Raw genomic sequence first — 23,793 nt, forward strand, 5'->3', positions numbered from 1 at the left:
ATGAATATTAAAGCAACATAGGTACTTATATACCTCTATGGTATTATAATTAACTTTGTTAAATAATGTACTTTTTACAAAAAAATAGAACGAGTAGAATGTGAGTTTCATGTTATTTCAGCATGTCGTTTTAATATCTGAGCTTAACTTATGGCGGCGGCTAAGTTGTGAGTCTTAAGAGTCTTAATATGTGTCTTAATATGTACGTGGTGCAACTGCCGTATTCGAACTTCAAGATATTCACAAGAGACGACACGTACTAGATCCATTCTAGATACTTTAAAGTTTAGATTTCAACTAGTTCTCTTTTGCAGCGCAATTCGGGCAACCAATGTCACTTTTACGATAGATCGTGTTAGATATCTATTAGATGTGAATTAGATCTCTAAGTAATATCTTGTGGAAATCGTTCAAGAGTATCTCCAGAATCGCGGAAATGTCAAATTTGACAGGTTAGATCTTAAACATATCGTTATCGTATCTTGGCGATGTCTAAAAGATATCTTTTAGATGTCTATTACAAAATCCGAATCGGGCCCTAAGACACTAAGGGAAGAGACAAAAGTCTAAACTGATGTAACTGAAGTGTACAGTTGTACACCAAGAGCGCGGCGCGCTCATTCTTTCTTCCGTGGTACACCATCTTTAAGAATCATATCGGCTGCATAGATTTCAAAATTTTTAAACAAAGACCAAACATATATCAAAGGCACAGCGAGTTTGCATTATTTATGACCCAGATGTGCAAACTCTTTTAGAAAACAATCAAGGGCCAAAGTAAACCTATTAAGCAACAATATGACCTAACACTATTGTTCTATTCTTATTAGGGATCAACTTCTCCCTATGGACAATTATAACTACAATGGTATTCAATGCAAATGGACCGGAAACATTAGCAATTACCTGCTTATATGTGTCGTAAATAAATCAGATGATACAAAGATGAGAACTAACGGATAATCATACTTGAAACTGCTTTATAGGTTTTACAGAGAAGCAGGTTTAAAAAAAACCGGCCAAGTGCGAGTCGGACTCGCGCACGGAGGATTCCGCACCATCAACAAAAAATAGAGCAAAACAAGCAAAAAAACGGTCACCCATCCAAGTACTGACCCCGCCCGACGTTGCTTAACTTCGGTCAAAAATCACATTTGTTGTATGGGAGCCCCACTTAAATCTTTATTTTATTCTGTTTTTAGTATTTGTTGTTATAGCGGCAACAGAAATACATCATCTGTGAAAATTTCAACTGTCTAGCTATCACGGTTCGTGAGATACAGCCTGGTGACAGACGGACGGACGGACGGACGGACGGACAGCGGAGTCTTAGTAATAGGGTCCCGTTTTTACCCTTTGGGTACGGAACCCTAAAAAAAGTATCACTACGAATATCGGTATCTCTATATCCCTACTTCTATCCACATGAATATTGTACACTGACGTTGTTCCAGCAGAAGAGAGCTTCTGGGTGATTATGATTTTGCTCTGTTTTAAATGCACACTATTTTGGCTGAATGATATGTATAATGATGTAAATCTGCGTATTAAATTACTTCGTCAAATACCTAAAAGTAATATGCAACGCACAAAATGTTTGTAGATTTTCAACACATACTCTGCAGAAAATACAAACAGAAAGATTTCCATCTTTATCACACACAGATGCAGCAAGCGACGTACCTATCTCCTCCTCAGGGCAAGCCCTACTAAATCGATTTATTTATGTCAACACTGCACAAATGGTAAGACAAGACAGCCAACTGACAATTAATTGGAAAAAAATAGAATTCCGGAAGGCGTTTACGAAGGCTGCTCTTGATGTCGGAAGTCAACGATGCGAATCCAATGCGCGTGCGTCGCCGCTGTGCTGCCAAGCTGCGCGTGCGACGGGAATTCAAAGGGCTATAAAGGACAGTCGATTATGATAATGTTATTTTATTATAGTAAAGAGTTAAGGTAAACTAGCCGCAACTTTATCAGCATATAATGATGATTTCCGTGAGAAAAACTATGCTGTGTCATTCTCCAGGACTTAAACTACTTCCATAACACATTTTATCTAAAGCGGTTTAAGCGAGACAAGGTAACATACAGACAGGCAGAGTTAATTTTCATTTTATAGTAGGGATAGTTAGTGATGGATAGTCGCGCAAAATATGCGCAATATAATGACGTCGAATTGCGGAAACCAATCCCGCGAAAAATCTATAACCTAGTGATGGAGAAAACCTTACGGTAGATTTACAGATTTTCACAAACTCAATGTTGTTTTGTGTTGAAAAAAAAATATTACTGACAAACCGCCCTTGCGTTAGAATTTAATAATTTGCTGGGTAGATATGAGTTTGTAATAAGACTAATAAGACAAATGAACATAAGTGGAATAAAATTTGATCCACACTCAAAAATCACGCCGTTATGTCGCATAAATAGTGTTTAGTTTTTTAAGTTTATAAAATACATGTATGTTAGTCTGTAAGGTATTTGTAATATGGGCCTTGTTGCCTGATTATTATTTATGATAAAATAAATAAATGAAAACGTACAATTTCATGCAGTGGATATTTAAAAACATAGGTAACCACAAACAAAATTGACTTAATCTATTTTACTGACGACGTCACAAGTAGGTAGGTACATATTTAATATATATTTTAGCCAATTGTGTCAACTGTGTGTGTTGTTTAGCTCGTGACAGACAATCTTTAAAAAAAAATTGTGAACACAGGTGGAAATTTATTCAACTACATTACCTACTCTACCTACTTATAAAAGCAGTTAAATGATTTTTTACTACATATCAACTTATTTATGGAATATAGCACATATACTTGGTAAGCAGATCTTGTCAGTAGAAAAAGGCGGCAAATTTGAAAAATGTAGGCGCGAAGGGATATCGTCCCATAGAAAATTTGAATTTCGCGCCTTTTTTACTGACAAAATTTGCTTGACCAGCTATAACATGGATATGAAATTCACATTCTGAATATATAGGTCCTCTAGAAAAGGTACATTTCATCCCGAAAATTAAAGTGAAAAGGGTACAGTCCTACAGTCTTGACAACGAACGATGCCTCGAACAAAACCAGTATACTCGTAGTATTTATATAATTAGTAAATGTATCTGTAGCATTAGGAGCAAGGATAATTTGTCGTCGGTTTGTTCATATCAGCTGATCTGGCCCGACGACGTACAGACAGCCAGTTTGACAACTACGTGACAGCGGTTATTTTTTAACAAGGGCGTTATGGATTGTTGCGCTTACGAATGTAACTAATTATAAATAAGACAATTTCTAATTATAAATAGCTTAATGGCGAAAAACGGAAGAACGAATTGTATTGATTTGAGTAAACCGGATAAATTTCGAAGTGTACCTACAAACATTAAATCGTTTCTGTAGTAACCTGTAGGTATGTTAGCTAAACCAAACAGAGATGAAAATGTCTCAATGACAATCTTCCCCATTGACACTATAATGCTAAATGTCGTTATTTCTTTGTACCGATGATATCATAGCTCTATCCTCAATTCGCCCAATATTTCTATAAGTATAAATCCATTAAAAATATAAGTGCATGACCAAGTAAAGTTTTCGGTTCGGCGGCTACTTTTTATATTTCTTAATTTTATGATTGACTGGGTGGTATCCTTCTTAATTTAATCAATTTTCTTCTAGCCCAGTTGCATTATGTGTTGAATCCAAGTACAAGTAAAAAATAATAAAACCGCTCATAAAAATTTGCACATTAAACAACTTAAAAAAACATCGCCCAATTTGCACTTGATCACTGGCAGGTTACCAACTTTGAAATTAAAAATAAACAATTCGGCTATTTTTGTTTATGGTCACGTTCTCGCGTTCGATTTTTAAATCGTGGAGCGGTCGCGTGAGACCGGCGTGAGCGCCGCGCGTTGACTGCGCGCTGTCGGTGCGGCCTTCCTGAAGACTTGAGGAGTGCTTAGCTGATGCTTTTTGAGGATTTGACCTCTGCTGAAGTGGATTGCATAGCTTTTTGCCTTAATATTTGCAGAGCAATTATGCAAAAGCGGCCAAGTGCGAGTCGGACTCGCCCATGAAGGGTTCCGTATTTATGGGATTTATGAGTTTTATGACGTATTAAAAAAAACGACTTACTAGATCTCGTTCAAACCAATTTTTAGTTGAAGTTTGCATGGTAATGTACATCATATATTTTATCATTCTCTTATTTTAGAAGTTACAGGGGGGGGGGGAACACATTTTACCACTTTGGAAGTGTCTCTCGCGCAAACTATTCAGTTTAGAAAAAATGATATTAGAAACCTCAATATCATTTTTGAAGACCTATCCATAGTTACCCCACACGTATGGGTTTGATGAAAAAAAATTTTTGAGTTTCAGTTCTAAGTATGAGGAATCCCCAAAATTTATTGTTTTTTTTTCTATTTTTGTGTTCTATGTGTGTGTTTCAACAGTATAGTTCTTATAGTTTCGGAAAAAAGTGGCTGTGACATACGGACGGACAGACGGACAGACAGACAGACAGACAGACATGACGAATCCATAAGGGTTCCGTTTTTTGCCATTTGGCTACAGAACCCTAAATATTACTCACTTATTAGTTTGTTAGGTATGATAATAAGACGTTATAACCACTTGTGACACTGACAGATCGGTATCGTACCGCTGTGACTTCTTATAAGCATTTTTCGAATAGGACCGAAAATTTGGCTGTTTCAAATATGTACTAGTTATTAGTACGTAATTACCTTTATATAACTTGTGTTTTACAACACTACTCGACTTCAGTTAATTTAATTGGTGTACTTAAAAGTTAATTGATATTTATTATTCCTTGCACCAATATAAATACAGTAGAGTCCGGTTATAACGACGCCCAAGGGACCGCTGATATTACGTCGTACTAACCGGACGTCGCACTAAACGAACTGCTAATTTTAATATATTTTTTTAATCAAAATAATGACATCATTTTGTATTAATTAATACTTATGCGACAATCAACGAAAAAGAAAAACATTTTAATTAAAATATTCATTTACGTTAGTATTACAACACTTTGTCTTAAATGCAGAGACTTGTGTGTTTAGATGAAGCCACTTTTGTAGGTTCGCGTACTCACTCATCATCCGCATATTACTCGAATCCCGTAAAATAAAAAGTCTTAATTTTTAGGGATCTAATAAAGGTGACAATCGTACATCGACAATCAAAAAATAAATAAGTTTTTTGTCAAACATTTTAATTTTGACTCAAGCCTTTATCGCGGACTGTTTACTTTTGTTTCAACAAGCAACCGGCCTATACTCAATTGAGACAATTCTTACAAACCCAAACTCAATTAGGATGCGTTGTTTTATCAAAAAGTTCCCAATATGGCCACCTCCAGCTCGAAGGTACCAAAATATTGCATTGTCACCCAACTTACATAATTATGTATGTGAAGTTTAAGCTCAATTGAATAATGCGAATTGGGTTTTATTTAGTTTGCAAGATTACGAAAAGTCACAGTTTTTCATCTTGCTGCGTATAGGCAAAGGGGGGAGGGGAGTTGGGGTGCACGGGACGGAGTAAGCTTCTTACCAACAATTTATTTGTAAAAATTACGTCGCTCGTCGTTGTAACCGGACTTACCGGACCGGATTTTGTGTCAATTTCCGTCGTTAAAAGCGGTCGGTCGTTATAAGCGGAGTCGTAATAAACGGTTGTACTTTCATAGTAGCTCATACTAAAACCAAACAAGTGCCTATACTTACGTCGCTATAAGCGGTTGGTTGTTATATGCGAAGTCGTACTAATCGGACTCTACTGTACTTCAATTAAGGAGTAACAAAACAGAATTGAACTGCTAATGTCAATTGTCAATTTAATTTCTAGAGCATAGTTTTTGTTTACAAGACCATAACCTCGTGCCGCCCAATGTACATTAGGATGTAAGTACCTACACTCAGTTTCGATGGAATGTCAAATTGTCAACCTTAATTAAAAACAAAGTAGGTAGGCATTGTGGTAGCATTTCATTTTGTCTCGTAAAATATTCGAACAAATGAAATTCAACCCAATTGAAAATACAACAAGATTCAAACTTCCTTGGCCATAATTATGCATGGTGGGCGGCACGAGGTTTTGGTTCTGTGAACTGTAGACCTCGCGAGTCCAAAAACTGAATCCTAAAAAAGTTATATATATTCCTAAAAAAATATATAATTATCGAACATGCTCACAAAATTTCACGAGAATCGGTTGCGAAATGCGAAGGAGAACAGCTAAACAACGAAAGCATTTTTGCCCAAGCTTAAACGGAGACTCTTCGCGCTTTGCGCTCATTCGGTCTAAAACATTATTATTCATAACAACACATCATTATTTTTGGTTTAATTATAATCTAATACATATAATAATTATTTGGGAAGCCAAAACGAAGGAAAGCCACGAACCAAGTGGTCTAACGACATTGTAAAGATGACCTTACCGGCCGGCTAGCATATGAGTTGCGTTGATGACTTGATGTTGCAACTCATGCTAGCAGGTCTGCCGGGCTAGCACATGATTGGCGCGACAATATCTCGCGGCGAGATACATTACCCGTCCCTCTTTTATTAACATAGTTAGAAAAGACGGGTAGTCTATCTCGCCGCGAGATACTGTCGCGCCAATCATGTGCTCGGACTGCTCGGCCTACTGGTGCTAAAACAGACACATTTAAAACGACAATTCGTGAAAGAGGCATAAATGTCCAACAGTGGACGTGAATCTGCTGAGTTTCTGAGAAGAAGATAAAAAAAATTCAAGGTTTATCAATATGTAAAGATAAATAATTTCAAGTGTTTCCATAGAGCTAAAAAAATATATGTCGGGGCTTAATATAGGTTTAGGTATTCAGGAATGGCTAGATGCACTAGGTATTACATCCCTGTGGGCACAGGTATAGTACGCGAGGCACAATGTAACCAACATACGGGATACAAAAGGAGTTAAATACTAAGTTAGGACTATTAGGCGAGACGTAGTCCCACGGATGCGTGTTTCATGCGCTAAGCCGCAAATAAGAATGTCCTCACACACTCGGCTCCAGCCCTTGCCTGGCCTGGCGCCTAGGGTTAGCTTCGCCACAAAAAACCACTAACTAATTAATTACCAAACACGATCTGTGAGAACACATCCAGACGGCATAAGTGGGCCGACTGTCGCCAGCATTCAAGTGGTGTCAAGTTCACTCTCTAGTCTTGTACTTATTCGATCTTTATTATCCACGTCGCTTACAAGCTTTTATGATAAATATGTCATATAAGCGCGACCATTATTTGAATTTACTAATTATATCATCACGTCGACATATATTGATTGTTTATTTAAATAGAGATTTTATATTTTCCGCATTTTCACTCCATGCGAAGTAACTATAAAAAGCTATAACCTAAGTAGTTTCGCTAATAGTGAAAGGTAGTCAAAATTGCTAAAGATAATTATTTTTGTTACAATTTTAACATTGTAAGCGTGCCAGCAAGCAGCGGATGTGGTACTCGGGGCGAAATGTCAGTTTATTCGACGATACCTAAACATTACACTAAAAATAGCGCAAACGTTGATCTCTAGACGCCTTAGCAACCAAGGTAAGTAAATAAATGGAAAAATCCAACGATGGAGGCAGGTGTATGCAATGTTATGCGACCATATTGCATGTTCATGTCATCCAGGTGCGCACTAATATACTTACCTCACTGTTTTTTGACTCAAAGAAAATCTTGAAAGAAACCAAATGTAAATTCGGACAATACAGAAAGGGAATGACCTGAAAATATGGGTTATTATAATGCTACTACAGAAAATTTGCCAAGTTGAATGACTTGCAAATTTTTCACCAGTGACTACCTATATTGGTCACAATTGACAAGATGAGCATCTATTACCAACATAATGACCAATTCGTATGCGAGCCGCGTTCTATTTCGGGCCTGCCTGTATATTTTCAACCTTGAATCTGTTTTGCCATAAAACATCACAGAACCGCCTTCCTAATCTAAATGGGCGTATCTTCAAGTTCATAGCAGTAAATATCAAAATATCTTAAGCTATTTTGCATCTTATTCTATTGTGATAAGGCGAAACCAGTATACATAATTTTGAGGTTCTGACCTTTACAGATGTGCCTTTTTCAACAGAAAAGTTATTTTAGATTTACCTCTTTGATGAAAACTCTGTTTTATTTACAATTCATTTTTATGAAGTGTTAGCGTTAAGTTGTTATATGAAAACAGTGTTGATAAATCTGTTACAGTTTTCATCTGATTTTCTTAAGAGCGATCTTTATGTTGTCGTACTAATTATCGCGTACATATTAATGACAACACTTATACCTTAAGATGATGAGGATTTTACTTTATTTAGCTTTTACAAAAATCGACTTTATAAACCAGTAAGTATAAGCCATCATTTTTGGTCTTCCTAAGCAGTACGACGAATTTCATAAAATTCTCAAATCACCATAGGTGTGCCTATAATATTTGAAGAGTTTCGCCAGTATCCCATTATCAGATCCTGTCGTGAATGTCGTGATGACAATGCTAACTGGCGAGACAACTATCAAAAATACAAAGATTTCTTCAAATCGGTCCAGCAGTCTTAGAGAAATCGAAGGACAAGTATACGTAAGATTGATAAAAACAAAAAAAAAACTTTGTCAACACAAAAATATGTAGACTGTCGGCAAATCGTATTTAATTCAGGATGAATCGGCATCAAAATTGTCCCAGCTCTCGGTCAGTTATTTTGAAGTCGAGATAGAAAGAGTGTTCGTTTTTACCATACCACGAACTTGATAGGTACATTATTATTTATTATTACCCATTTATATATTTTATATTTAAAACATATACAAAAACATACATAAAAGCGGCGTGACACCCTGTCAATTGAAATATTGGCGATACAATAGAGAAAGTTTAACCATCAATCATATTAGAGTCCATTTTTGGAATTACTCAACATTCGGAATGACCCGAATACACCCACTTCTCCATACATATTTATTTACTCGCATAGTCACAGAACCAATAAAAGCGTATGTGACTAAATTTTTGTAATTATTTAAGCGTGATTTTTTTTTTAATTATTTAAATTTTATATCATAACTTAAAGAAATACAAAACCGCGATACGCGAGTTAATATTGTGGACTGGTAAATGTTTAGTGCTGCCATCTCCATGCTCACACTTCAAACTACTATATTTCCGCTACTCGACGGCAGATGGCGCCACTGCGCAACCATAATATACAATTTTATCTAACGTACACTCTGCAAAAAACGAATAGTGTTATCAACTTATCACGTTATTGCTAAATTTACACTGTCAAAATGTTTCTTATGGATAAAACCTACGCCTAAAGTCCAACAATGACAAAACATTTCAATGATACAAGCGACGGGCATACAACAATGCGTCTTGATGGGTCAAATTGATTGCGTGGTGGCTCGTGATGAGCGGTTCACAGTTCACATCTCGCTTATTGTACTAAAAATAGACTGCCCACTCAAATGTTGTTTAGTGTGTGTTAGTCTTATGGTAAGAATTGTCTGGTCTGATTTCTTACGTCGCAAGAATAATGGATACACTTTAGAATTTAAATTTATGTGGGCTTGGTAGAGCGCGTTTGCTGTTATAGTACGAGTATATTAAGTTGGTAGTGTGGTTATAGGAGATACAAGTATATCACGTAGAACACTTAAAAGGCATTAAATACAACAGCGTAACTGGTTCAGATATAATCAGCAACAGAAATAACTACTGAACTGAAATAATCCAAATGATCTGCATTCTGCGATATTTATTGACAAGCTTGCCAATATAATTATGATAAAGATCCAACGCGATTGCTATGCGCCAACCAAGTGACAGTAAAATCTAAGTTGTTTGCCAAATTGTAGACGCAAAATAGCCAAAATGTGTGACGTTCAGAAAATTTAATGAGAATCACACTTTTTGCCATTAACACACCGACAGAATCGTTCGTTGGTCGTTAATCCTTGTTACCCGTAATAATATCAAGTTAGCTATGGAACAGACCCCAAAGATATTAATGTCTATACCTACATCTACAATGTAAACAGTTCCATTATATAGATACTGGACGATGCTCATTGCATCCTAGCTTAAGTAGCGTAAACCATTGAAGGGAGGACCAAACAATTTGAAGAAAAGGTGTCTTTGTGGCCAAAACCCGGATAGAAAGCTTTTTTTACTTGTATGCGAGCAAAGTCGCGAACGGAGATTATTCTTATTATGTACAAAATGATTAATACATTACGCATAACACTCCGAATATACACGATCATTTTCCTAAGCTGCATATTACAAATACAACTGCATATAACATACATACATGAATAACTCTAGCACATACCTAGTATTTTACTACTTTAGCGTAATTACTCAAATGACTATAACATAACGCGCTTAGCGGACATAATTATTTTAATTACGTACTCCCCATGTCAGTAGTCGTAAGTATATAATTACACAGTGTCATTCAAGTATGACTATGCTATGTACAGTACATAATTATTACAGGTAAACTCACAGCTTGGCATAACTAGCCACATTCCTATAAACTGTAGCATTATTAAGATGATAGTTTAACGGCCGCTCCTCCATACAAACATAGTCCCCATTTTCCTCGCTAGACATTGATTTTCTGATTTTACAGAGTTTATATATTATTAACCATATTATATATTATTAACCATAATTATGCCCCTACGTTTGACTTTTTCGATTTTTTTATTATTTAAAAATTGTATGCAATTTGTTTTTCGGTTTTAACTTTAGTGATAATAAAAAAATCCATAAAAGTCAATTTGAGGTTTCCTCCATAAGAAAAGTTTTACTATAGATAGGGAAATTAAAAGTAAATAGTGTACTTATAATGTTGTGTCAGTTGATGGTTATTTTTAACATGTTTTTATTGTGGTTTCAACATATACATACATAAATAATTTGTCGAAATATGGATAGTCTGACTAATCTAACTCTGCACGGACTTTGCAAAGCTAAATTAAAACTTATGAATAAAACAAACCCCATAATAAAGAAAAAAGTCTTAACTATAGATATCTATGTATGCAGTTATGCATTATTGTGATACTTTATTTATAGGTATTTTTTATTCAATTTTGCAAGAAAACACAGTCCAACCTCATAATCAAAGTTTTACATGGGTTAATTAATTCGTACTTCCTTTTAAAATGAACCGGTTTCCGAGAAGTCATTAACTGTTTAATATAATACATCTTTCATGTAAATGCACAATCATTCATTGAAGTTCGTTATTGCGAACGTTGCCTATAAGCGGCTCTTTATTTGGTTATCTCAATTGAATTTACGATGTCGTATCAGAATTATAATTTATTAAATACACTTGCGCGCAGTTTAATTTAATTCCTAATATGTTATCAATAAGGTCTAAATTTAGATAAATAGGACAGTTTTATCTGGGCAGCGTGTGGACGCAGCCCGCATAGAAGAATCTGTGCACTAATTTAAGTGCGATGATTTCATATTTGCTGCTTAGCGTCATACTCATAACTCATATTAAAGGAATTTTAACCGTTTTGCCACGTCATAAGGTTGCTGTTGCCATTTAAACACAAAAATATCTGCCCAGAAATTTTATGAAGGAAGTTGAATTGCATTTCATTTATTAGTTAAGAATATTTAATCACTTCATAGTAGGTTCATTTACAACTTTATGATATACAAAATATAAAAGTTTTATCATTAAACATGACGTTAAGGATGTTATAAAAATAATAAGCGACGTATAATAGTTAAAGGAAAATGGTTATAATACTCGTACACGTAGGTATATACATGGCCACTAATAGACTTATTGTGTATATTTTATATTTTGTAATTGCAATACCCTTGCAGGGTAACATGTTGTAACTATTGTACCTTTAAAGTAAGACCTGTACACAAACATGTGCGCAATAAAGATTCTATTCTATTCTATTCTAGAATTCTAAATATTCATATAAGTATGTATACATAAAACATAAATTACAAGGACAACTTTTTTCTTGATAATATTAATTAGCAGCCTAGAATACCTAGCATCTAGAAGGAATAAGAACGTTGACTGATTTATAATTTTATACTTAAATTACATTATTATTGACAGTCACTAAACCGTTGAAGGTAGAAACTTGAAATTAGAAACACGTTTTCTTCAAATCTTGTAGTGCTCACTGCTCAACTAAGAAGGTGAAAATGGGGATAACATTTTCTATGCGGGCGAAGACTAGCAAGTATTTATAATTAAAAAATAAATAAAACGTAAGCAACCTCTTCAGTCCTCTATCATAATCTTAATAATTAATGAACTTACCAAGTGACTTATCAAAATAGGGCGCACTTTAATACCAATGAGCCTACTTACTCAATCAATCCAACAATTCTAACATAATATGTATCTGCAAGTATCTTTGTATAGCGGTGTCAAGTTAGTAATATGCAGTTGACAGGCCACTCGACTGGCCTAACAGACCATGTCCAGTCACTTAATCAGATTAGGTGTAGATTTATGTGAAGTTGGCACCAAACGTATTAAAACGTACATAAAATTACCACTGATCCTTAAAGTGGTAATTTTATGTGAGTTATAAATGTTATAATATATTTGGTGCCGACTCTACATAAATCTCCACCTAATCTGGTCTATTTACATGTAATGTTATGTAATGATATATGTTGTTAAGTGTAAGTGTGTTAATGATATGTTAAGTGTAAGTTTTATTTTTGTTCCTCATTTTTTATCTGTTATTTCTTTTTGCCACGAATAAACTATTTCTATTCTATTATAAAACCACGCCGGTGTTTGAAAGACGTTAAGGATCCATTAAGAAGAACCTAGGAACCAGATCGGTGAGAGGTAGTAGATATTACCATAATTGGTGCCTGTTTTTCTATTGATTAATTTATTTACAGATGGAAACGTAAAATTGCAAACACCCGTACGTTTACAATCTCGCTAGTTAAATTATAACGGTAGGAAGATTACAAAAAGAACTTATAACATGATTATTTTCCCCGTTTTGTATCAAAAAAGCGCTGAATTCTTAGAAGATATAATTTAAAATTTCTTAAAACTTGAAAGAGTGGAGATACGATTTTTCTTAGAGCGATCATTTCACACCGTTTAAGTAGTTGCTTTAAGTATCGGTGTGGTCGGTATCTAAGGCGTGAAGTGGAAATTTTGTGACAAATCGTTTACTTGTGAAGTGGTCTCGCCTCGAGGCATCTATAGGGCTCGTAACAGCTTTGTGACTTTGATTAAGGGCTTCATCAGGGCATGAGCATGAGGTTTGATTAAGTTACCGGAAATTAATGCTTAAATATTCAAGTACTGTTGCGTGAAAAAGCGCTAAGTGTACTTGTAAAGACATGTATACTATGTATAGGTACAAAACTATAAAGACTTGCAACATTCCTAATAATAGTAATTACAAGAAACAAATACAATCAAAATATTATATTAGTCTGAAAAATATGTATTATTCAAAGTATTCAGACTAAATATTCGAGCTTAACAAATAACTTTTTTTTCTGACCATAAATAAAATTATTTTGCTCTTAGGTACCTAAATGGGTAGAGTACTAAGGGTGAAATCACATCTGTCAGCATCGAGCCGCATTTTATATATGAGAAATCGCTCGTTAGTATGAAGATGCGTACGCATGCTTTCAGCTTTCCGCATGCGTACGCATCTTCATACTAACGAGCGATTTCTCATATATAAAATGCGGCTCGATGCTGACAGATGTGATTTTACCCTAAAACTTTCCACGACTATAAATAACACCCAGGTTTTCAAATACCTACCTGAAAGTTAATTTATTACACACTTTGTTAGTCGAGAAACCATGATGATTGATAGCTTGTTTACAAACTACTGGCTGAAATGTAACTATTTATTTATATTATAGCACAGAATAAATAATAGTACTAAGTACAGAAGACTCACTCTCTAACAAAACGCGTCTGTTACGATCAGCACAGATATGGCCGCTAGGTGGCGACAGCGCCACGCGCGGCTTATAGCTTTCCCCAAAATTGACTTTGTCTACTTTTACTTTTAGCTAACTGTAGCAAAGCGACGAAATCGCGGAGTGAGACACGCCTGCTTATAGGTATACGTATAGGATAGGTATTTCCCTGAATTCTGGAAACCATCACAATGCGAGAAGCATCAAAACAAATAAATCATTTATTATTTGGGTGTTTCCGTCAAAGATGAAAATATCGAAAGTTGTGCGAGCCAAAATAAACCATTGTTTCGTACATACAAACGCGAATTTTCTGAAAATTTGCAGATACGATACGAGTAGGTATAGGAGTTTCTTTTTCTGTGATAAATGGTCAAACGTATACCTATATATCTACCTAAAGAAATCATTATCGGCTTAAAAATGTGTTTGTACGGGACAGCCGGTGGAATGTTTCAGAATCACAATTTCATATTTAACACTTGTCAAAATTTGGTTTTGAAACTTGCATTAGACTTTCGAGCAACATCAATGTCCAGAGGGGCTACTGCGAAAACAGTTTTTCGCAAACTGCGGGGATCTTTCTCTTTTATTCCAATGAAGGCGTAATTAGAGTGACAGATAAAAATGCCCGCAATTTGCGAACTTCGATTTTCGCGGTTAAAGCCCTTCAGATAGAGCCGTTCCAACGTAATGCACAAACGGAGGCAAGTATGACAGCTATGATAAAAGCTCGTCATTATTAATTACATTGAAACGATTATTTTCAAGGGAAAATGTAACCACTGTTGTAAAGCAATGTACCTATGTATGAATAGTCGCGGCGGCACCCGTACCATGAGTCACTGACAGTGCAGTGTCAAAACTGACATATAGGTACTCTAACGTCTACGTAGTTTACTTTATATACCCCTCGCTCGCAGTAATATGTCAGCACGAGCGAGATGCATAGAAAGTAAGTTACGATCACCCTAGCATTTATGTCAGTACCAAACTGATGGTTGCCGTCATTTAGTCCATGGTTGCCGTACACAGCTAAAATCTACCAAAAAAGAAGTACGAACTACGAATACTACGGTATCGCTCTTCAAATGTTTGTTGATAAGTTTATTCCATCAAAAACATTACCTTTATAAAAACATTACCTTTATAAAAACATTACCTACATAAAAACATTACCTAAATGTCAAAAATGCAAGCCTCGCAACGCACTTATTCTACTGCAAAAAAGTTTAGAGATATACTGTCAACCAAGGCGGTTAATATATTCAGCACCGTCTTATTTACGGGCCCATAATTACCTAATAAATATGACCCCATCAAAATGAGAGATTATTAAAATACATAGAATGACTTGGCCAAGTGACACGAGATTATAACAATCGAAATTTAAATAATAAACAGAAATTGTCACGCGACATTTCGTTTGAATCTGTCATTTTGATATTTTACTATTAGATTGGCGCCTATAACTAATTGCTCGATAAATAATTGTCACCTTGGCTACGGCTTCAAGGGTCTGTAAACTACAGCCCGCGGGCCACTTCCACCCAAGCCCTTACGTTTGGCCCACGGAACGAAAACGACCGAGTCAAAAGCTTGCGAAAAGGAGGCGATGGAACTTCAGAATTAGATAAGCTGACTTCTGAGCTTACTTCCATGTATTCCAGGTAACGAAATTTCGTTTTTCGCGGTATGCCCCCAACTCCAATGGTTTCATTTCTAGCCGTCGCGAGCGCTGTGATCGATTCGGTTTCCCCACCACCCGCTTTGCACGCAGCGAATCGAGATTGAAGCCTGGGGAAGGATGTGGATATTTTTTTTTACTTTTAACAAACATCATCATTAATCCACGCAGACGAAGACGGGGGCAGAAGATAGCAAATCACATAATTTGTAGGAATTTAAGTAGTAGGAGGTAAGTAGGTATGTACTTAAAGTTGGTCAAACCAAATTGTCAGTAAACAAGAACAAAAAAACTATAGGTATACTCATTCTTTTCTTTTGGGTGCCAGTACTAGTGTAAGACAAAGATAGTATATGATTCTCTCTGTCTATGTTTGAAATGAGACGGTCCTTTGACAAACTATATTACGCATATGCATTCCAAGCCTACTTTTATACATTTAAGGGATTAAATTTCAAATACGGCCCTGCAGTGGCCTAGTTTACTCACGTCAATTGTGACAGACAGAGATCGTGATTAATGCACGTCAATGCAAGTTCGGGACCGATCGGAGATTAAGAGCGGCTGGTGACACGCTCGGACAAATAGGAAATACTACTTAATTAGTGGTCATTTAGACCAGCGGTCGGCAACCTTTTAGCAGCCAAGGGCCACATAGTAGTTAACGAAATTGACGCGGGCCGCGCGTTGTTAATATTTATGACTTTATCAGACATTGTCGTTTGTCAATATTACATACAAAATAGCCAGGGAGGCTCGCGGGCCCCAAGTGACAGGTTCACGGGCCACATGCGGCTCGCGGGCCGCGGGTTGCCAACCGCTGATTTAGATATATACAGGGCCATTAAGTGCATTTGACCCTTATTCCAATGTTATAAGGTATGAAAATGACTACTTACACGTGTGAAATACGCCTAAATAAAGAATGAATGCAAGTTGGTAACTCATAATCAGGTGTGACCGATCGGAGATTAGAACGTATATTAATGTTGACACACATGGACACATAGGAAATACTAATTAACGGTTACTTACTTAAGTAAGTGTAAAATGCCTAAAAGTTTGACAAATCGAGGTGAATAAATTCAACAATGTCATACAAAGACAATGTCAGAGCGTTTAATCAATTACCAAGAAGAAGGAAGTCTTCAAATTGTCTGAAGATAATTCTATTTTAATGTCACGGGAACTTCAACTTAAACGTTATGTGTGTGGTGGTCAAAAATCGTGGGTTCAAACGTCGGTTGTGCCGTATGGTTAGAGCAGACACATTCGTTCTAGACAAAAATGCAAAATAACAAACTAAATTTTTGGTCAGGATCAGGATCCTTAATAAATTGTTATCATACACAATTGAGATGAAATACACTAATGTCACTAATTTATGGACCAATAAGTTGGCGATGGTAGATTTAATGCAAGAGACCATTAAGATGTAACCCGGCGATGTCACGAGGCATTAATATCGTCCAATAAGGGCGCTGAGCTGATGACACCCCATACTTAGTTAAAATGTGAAAATAATTCAATTAGCCTGGTTTATAGTTGATACTTTAAGTGTAATTTTAAGTCGATTTTTCTTTTTCAGAGTAAATTACGTTTATTTATCGTCGTAATCGTCTCACGGTTACGCTTTTTTGGTGGTCTGTAATTAATGTAATTATCAAGTAGAGGTGTCCAAATTTAACCTTCAGACTCACAAAAAGGGTTCCCTCTTATTATCTTCACTTAAGGGCAACGATGCCGTGGCAATCAAAAATGTAACTGCAACAGCAACGCAAAAGGAAAAGTATCACCTTTGCTCTCGAATGCTATTAACGCATATTATGAAGTTGTCAGAATGCATTGCAAAAACAGCGTAGTTTATATGAATCGATTTGTCTCTGATATCTGAAATTATTCGTCATTAAACATTCTGATTCAATCTGAAACCAGTTCGATGCAATTTAATCCCAATCAGACAAGTGGGCGCCAGAATTTGCAACAAATTCTTTCCGAGAAAAGTATTATTATAGGGCTAACGCCTGCCCGCGACTTCGTCTGGCGTGGAATGATGGTTTAAGTGGTATATGTAAAAACTATCTTATATCCTTCCCATCGGCATGTCTCATATTTATCTCTATACAAAATTTTATCTAAATCGGTGCCGCGATGCTCGTCACAAGTCATCTAAATCACGGGGAGCATGTTATGTAGTTGAAAAGCGACACTTTTTGTCGGCTAAAAGCCTGTAAAGAAACTCTATGCTACGAACGGTCTCTTTATTTACATTAAATTGCATGCTTAGAAAAATAATAAGTACTTAACTCATCAAGCGCCCGTCCCAAAAGCATACGAACGAACGATGATAACCGATTTGAGCACATTGACAAAGGATTTGATGTATTTTACTACACAACTTTTAACACGTCAATTGACAAGCTATAGCCGTTTCAACATTCCTGTAAACGTTCCAGGGAAATTTATTTTTTGATGTGTACTGGGAAGACGTTTCACTATACTAAAAAAAAATGACCCATACCGTACTGTAGATTACAGTGGGCGTTTGACGTTTAAAATCGCTGATCTACTGTAATCTAATAAAGAAAACTCAGTGTACAAGCAGGAGTGAGGTCGCTTTCGTCGGCGGAAGTCGCTAGTTCGCTCCTTCCGTACTGGAACTGCTTATTATGCGCCATTTTTGCTGATAGCTGCTCGACGCAGACGCATGGTATAGAGACGAGATATACGCGCAGACGCAGAACACGGTATTTCTGAAGTAATTCTCTATTTACATTTCTTACATTTCTTTTCCATAATTTAAGAAAAAAACAAGTAAAACCAATAACATGAGACAATTCAAAAGTTAAATATTGTACCTAATGAAAATAAAAATTTATTCAGTTATTTTCAAAATCGATTTTCATTTGAATCGGTTCAGAAACCTGATCATTATTTAAAATGCAGTTATTGAACTGTATTATTATAATGTTACCTATGATTACATATAGTTTCTTCAATAAAAATATGGTCAAGCACATACTGAGGAAACTCAACTCAAGTCCATCATCACTTTTAATAACTTGTAGGTAATGAAAACTTTTCCGCACACGAGCCAAAAATGGCACTTTCTGTGTAAACGCTATAAATAATAATACGTTTCCTATCCTATTCCACTTTACATCCTACCCTATGTGTATACATACATACACGCAACATGCATTGTAATAAATAAAAGAATCTCGTTAGTACTTAACGTACGAGCTTTTTGCTGCGAATAATGTTGCCAAGAGTAATGACTTAGATTCCTTTAACTAATTAAACGTAAACTTGTCGCTCATAAGGACAAAATTAATGGCAACTGGTTTCCAAGACATAAAACTAGCCTTTTCGGACTCGATCCAGTAGATAAATAAGATATGCAGAAATCTTATCTCGGAATGGATGATGCGGAGTAAATGTTAAAAGAATGTCACCGTTTGCTAATGCGATGAAAAGACGTCATGACTAGATATTTATCGGACGGGATAGAACAAACATGCTTGTTAGTCTGTTTGCATAAACAAACGGACCTAACAAGTATTCAAGCGGGAAATTATCAGTTTCTAATAATGTGTAGTAACTAACTGAAGCCCGGGATTGGCGGCCAAGTACTTTTAAATACTTCACCTGGCCCAGATCGCCGGCCTAGGGCCAGCAATTATTGCAGGAAAATCTATTACCAGCTCGCATCGCAGAAGCGCTCGCAACTTGATGCTTTGCAAGAACATAATGACTAATGACAATATGTCCGCGCATATTATGAGAAAAACACGAAGTGTTGCTTGATGAACCTGGTTAGTGGTTAGATTATTTTAATCTAGTTATGTCCTGGAAGAATCTACTGGAAGAGTCTCGGCCCTAAAATTCGAGTAATACGCCCACGCAAATACGAAGTGACGCAATGCAAGTCCGAAAGAGTTAAAGCAAATAATTTCGTGTTAGCCAAACATGCGATGTGTACACTGACGTTATGCCCTTCACCGGCACTAAAAGGGCTTGAAAGTAGTGAATATTCTGGTACCTACATGTAATAAAGCACGTTTTCTACAATCTCCATATTTAGGACCTCACGCAACATCAATTTATTAGATGTAGGGTAATGTAGGTACGTGTAGTGATGTGCACTAAAGGAATGATTTTCTTTAGTCGACTGCGTAAGAATGCTTTTTTAATTACTTGTATTGTAAAATATCCCCAAGAAACCTAACGCTAAAATGTGCAATGAGTATAGATTAATCAGTGTAATGAGCCACGTATTAAAAGTTTTCCTTAAAGTATTACACAACAGAACATTTAGTAAGATAGAAGCTGCATCAGCGAAACTCAATTTGGCTTTAGAATAGGTCTTGGAACTAGAGAAGCTCTGCAAGCAATCCAGGTACTGGTACAAAACTGTTCGGAACACCAAAAAGACGTGTATTTGTGTTTTATCGATTTCGAAAAGGCATTCGACACCGTAAATCACTAGCTACTTATGGAAGTAATTTATCAAACCAACATTGACAGCAAAGACGCTAGAATAATTAAAAATTTGTATTGGAAACAAACTGCTCATATCAAAGTTGGAAATATAGCCACCGAAGACTTAGAAATACTAAAAGGAGTCCACCAAGGATGTATTTCATCCCCCACTTGGTGGTCAACTGGGCCCGCAGAGCACTGAGCCCACGGGCTAAGTTGACCATTTTTTTTTTGGCGGGCGACTCGACCCAAGGGTCAACCCAGCCCGCGGGTTCAGTCTACCACTACTTACCGCCCAAGAGTCAATTCAGCCCGCGGGCTCAGACTACCACTATCTACCGCCTAAGGGTCAACTCAGCCCGTGGGCCAAGCCTTTTCAACTTATATTCCGAACGTATCTTCTCAGAAGCCTTTGATTGGGTTGATTTAGGCATTAAATATAGTGAGAAGTATATTAATAATTTAAGATATGCAGAGCAAATAGTGCCGAAGAATTACAAATTCTTTTCAACCGTTTAAATTCTAAAATAGATCATTACAAGTTGAAAATTAACATTAGCAAAACTAAATTTATGGTAGTAAGCAAATCTAATACAACTCCACACATTTTAAGATTAAATAATACACCAATAGAAAAAGTACAAAAGTATAGGTATCTGGGCTGCTGGCTGAACAAGAACGAGAACGAGAAAGGAGAGTCACCTGGTTTGACAACATTAAAAAATAGACGAACGTGGATAACGCAGCCATACTGGCAAGAATAGCTAAGAGCAGGAGAGAGATGGCAAAGGTGGTCGCCGGCGTCCGTTAGGGCATGGCAAATAAAGAAGAAGATTGTAAAATAAGGAAATAGAGTGTTTAATTATCCTTTAAAAAAATGCAATGATACCTATACCTGGAAAAAATTAATAGGTACGTTAACGGAAATTTTACTATTTTTTACCGTCCCTAGAAGCTGGCAATAAGTATAATTATTTCGAAATACTATAAATTAGCAATGGAATATCATTGGTTACAAACAATATCAATTGTTATTTGCGTAATAAAAGCCTTCGAAAATAATCGAGTGTCTATTAGAAAAATGTATTAATTACTTTAGAGATACAAAAAATTATGTCATTTTTTATTGGGAATATTCTTGAACATGAGAATGATGGGATCCATCACTAAACACACTAAACTTGGCGTAAGTAATTGGTATCCATGTAGTTATCACCCTCTAGTAGCAATTTATACATACCTAAGATTTCAAGTGTTAAATAACGATACCTCAATGTAATTTAGCGCCATCTATGGGCAATTAACATGTATTATCGAGCGATTTCATGTAATGAGGGCTTCGTACAGCTTTTTTTGTCACCGGCTAGTTTTACTGTGACGTCAGACTAAGGAGTTCGCAAATGGATGTTTAGAAAACACACACTCGTTTAAATTCCTACGTAGTTTTGCACTAATCAGGTGATACAGAATATACAGATGCAGATGGATGCGCTAAAGTTCATATATTTAAACTTGTAAATGCGATTAAAAAAATTCTTCGAATCAACATTATCCAATTTTCCAAATCCAAATTTTAATTTAATTATGACATTATTTATATGAATAAAATTTGCGGAAGAATTGTCAATTAATGAACAATGTCGAAAGTACCTAAATACATTGCAAAACAAAATTATAACGAAACGAACGATGATTATGATCACGAAACGGTATTACTTATACGGAATATTCGAAGGAAAAATTGTATGTGAGCTAATATGGACCCGAAGTAGGTACTTTAACAATCGGCCCTAAACAAATGTTTTAAAAACAATACACCTATACCTTCACTATACTATGCTAATTTAAGCAAAAAACTAACACGCTAAACATCTTTAAGTATAGTCTGCATTTCGCAAATTGCAATCCTCGGGCGGGAGGTGTCCCGAACTAGTTACGATTTCTTCGACGCGGCCACTACTGGTTCGGTGCACCGATGATATATGGTCAGGCGCTTTCTGACGTAGTTTTAAAATAGCTCAGGTATTTCAACTGATCCTTATTCCTTATTCAGAAATATATTCTTACTTAACTATGAGTAAGCATATCGTTTTGTAACATGTCAACAGTTGTCCTGTTTGCTTCTTTTATGGGGAAAATCTTAGTATAAATATGTAATATATGTATTACAACTACTAGGTATACAGCCTACTTTAATACGATCATTACTCTCACTCACTCAGTTAAAGTTCCCTTCTGAAGAGTTTTCTGATGCAATTTTAAATAATTTAAGCATTCTAACTGATTCGCACCCGTAATGATTAATTACACAGCACCTAAACTAATGCTTGCTTGCCTTTACGACAGAGATAATGTAGGTAACCACTATACTCAGTCATGTTTTACCTCCGTTTTGAATGAAGTAACGAAAAACATAATTTACGTGTTATTATAATTGGCCTAATATACCTGCATACCTATTACATAAATAGAGGAAAATATTACCGTTAGTTGCCTATGCCCACATATGTAAACGATAATCTGCATAATAAAGTACCTACTCTATTATTGAAGTTATCGTTTCATATTAAACACCAACTCGACTCCCTTTAATGAATTATTGAATATAACAGGTATCAAGGAACAGGATCATTAAATCACGACTTAACCCAATTTGTCAATGCAAAATTGCCGCGCTGCAATTACCGCCCTATCACAAGCAGGTGAAGCAGGCCAACTAATTATCATACTGATATTAAACACAATTAGTAACAATAAAAGAGCAATAAAGAATTATGCTGTAGATATCCTTAGGTTTCAATTAGGAACAATACAATCCCGAGGTCCTTTCTCGACATGAACAATAAAACAAACGTGTGATAACACTCTTGAATATCTTGACACAGTTTTGTTTCATACCCTCTTGAAGCCGTTTGGAAATAAAGAAAAATATTGTGGCAAATCTGTGACAGCACACCCATACCTTATTTCACAAAACAAGGTCTACCGCCTTCTTGACCCAGTTCTTATGTATGCGTTCGCGGGAACGATGACATATTAACCACAAACGCGCCTTTTAATTGAGTAAAAATTACTATACACTGACCCTTAATGCTACCTACCTGTACATAACCGTAAAGGTTAATTTTGGAACGACATTTCTCTGAATGCTACTTTTGGGCGTGTTCTTACAATTGCATTTCCACCCCGTTTTCAATTAACTTTAAAGTGTTCGTAATTTCTCACGTCAGGAAATTGTAGTAATTCGAGAGCGCCTATCTGAAATCCAAGCAGTGCGATAGTGTCATATTTATTGGTTATAGCCACGCAACTTGTTAAAATTCAGCCGGAGTATCAAACTTACGACTAAGTGATAAATTTGCCTCCTTATCTGCTATCCTTAAAAAGTTCATGTCAAAGGTCAGTTTAATATCACGAAGTTTCATTCAGAAATGTCGGTTTGAATGAGAATATGACAATATTTTATACACTTATATCAAAATATAAACACGAAATGTAAGATGTTAAAATCACAACGCTAGTCTAAATAATGATTGAAGAAATCGTAAATGTATTAAATTATTTCGAGTACTAT

General features: G+C 35.9%; 1 protein-coding gene and 1 long non-coding RNA gene across 3 annotated transcripts in view; one reads left to right on the top strand and one right to left on the bottom strand.

Annotated features, from left to right (window-relative positions):
* The window catches only part of LOC134654145 (uncharacterized), a 299,175-nt gene extending 294,831 nt beyond the window's left edge, over positions 1-4,344 (top strand). The window contains exon 2 of the long non-coding RNA XR_010097312.1: positions 4,231-4,344. This is a non-coding gene — a long non-coding RNA (uncharacterized LOC134654145). The remainder of the gene's footprint in view (positions 1-4,230) is intronic.
* The window catches only part of LOC134654116 (cGMP-dependent protein kinase, isozyme 2 forms cD4/T1/T3A/T3B), a 123,701-nt gene that overhangs the window by 53,698 nt on the left and 46,210 nt on the right, over positions 1-23,793 (bottom strand). The window contains exon 1 of one of the 2 annotated variants that reach the window (XM_063509547.1): positions 3,812-3,935. The exons of the other annotated variant lie outside the window; for it this stretch is intronic. The gene's annotated coding sequence lies outside the window, so the exon portion shown is untranslated. Of the gene's footprint in view, positions 1-3,811; positions 3,936-23,793 lie in introns of those variants that run through there. 2 annotated transcript variants of the gene reach the window in all.

Source organism: Cydia amplana, chromosome 14 (assembly GCF_948474715.1).
Source record: "Cydia amplana chromosome 14, ilCydAmpl1.1, whole genome shotgun sequence".
NCBI lineage: Eukaryota > Metazoa > Arthropoda > Insecta > Lepidoptera > Tortricidae > Cydia > Cydia amplana.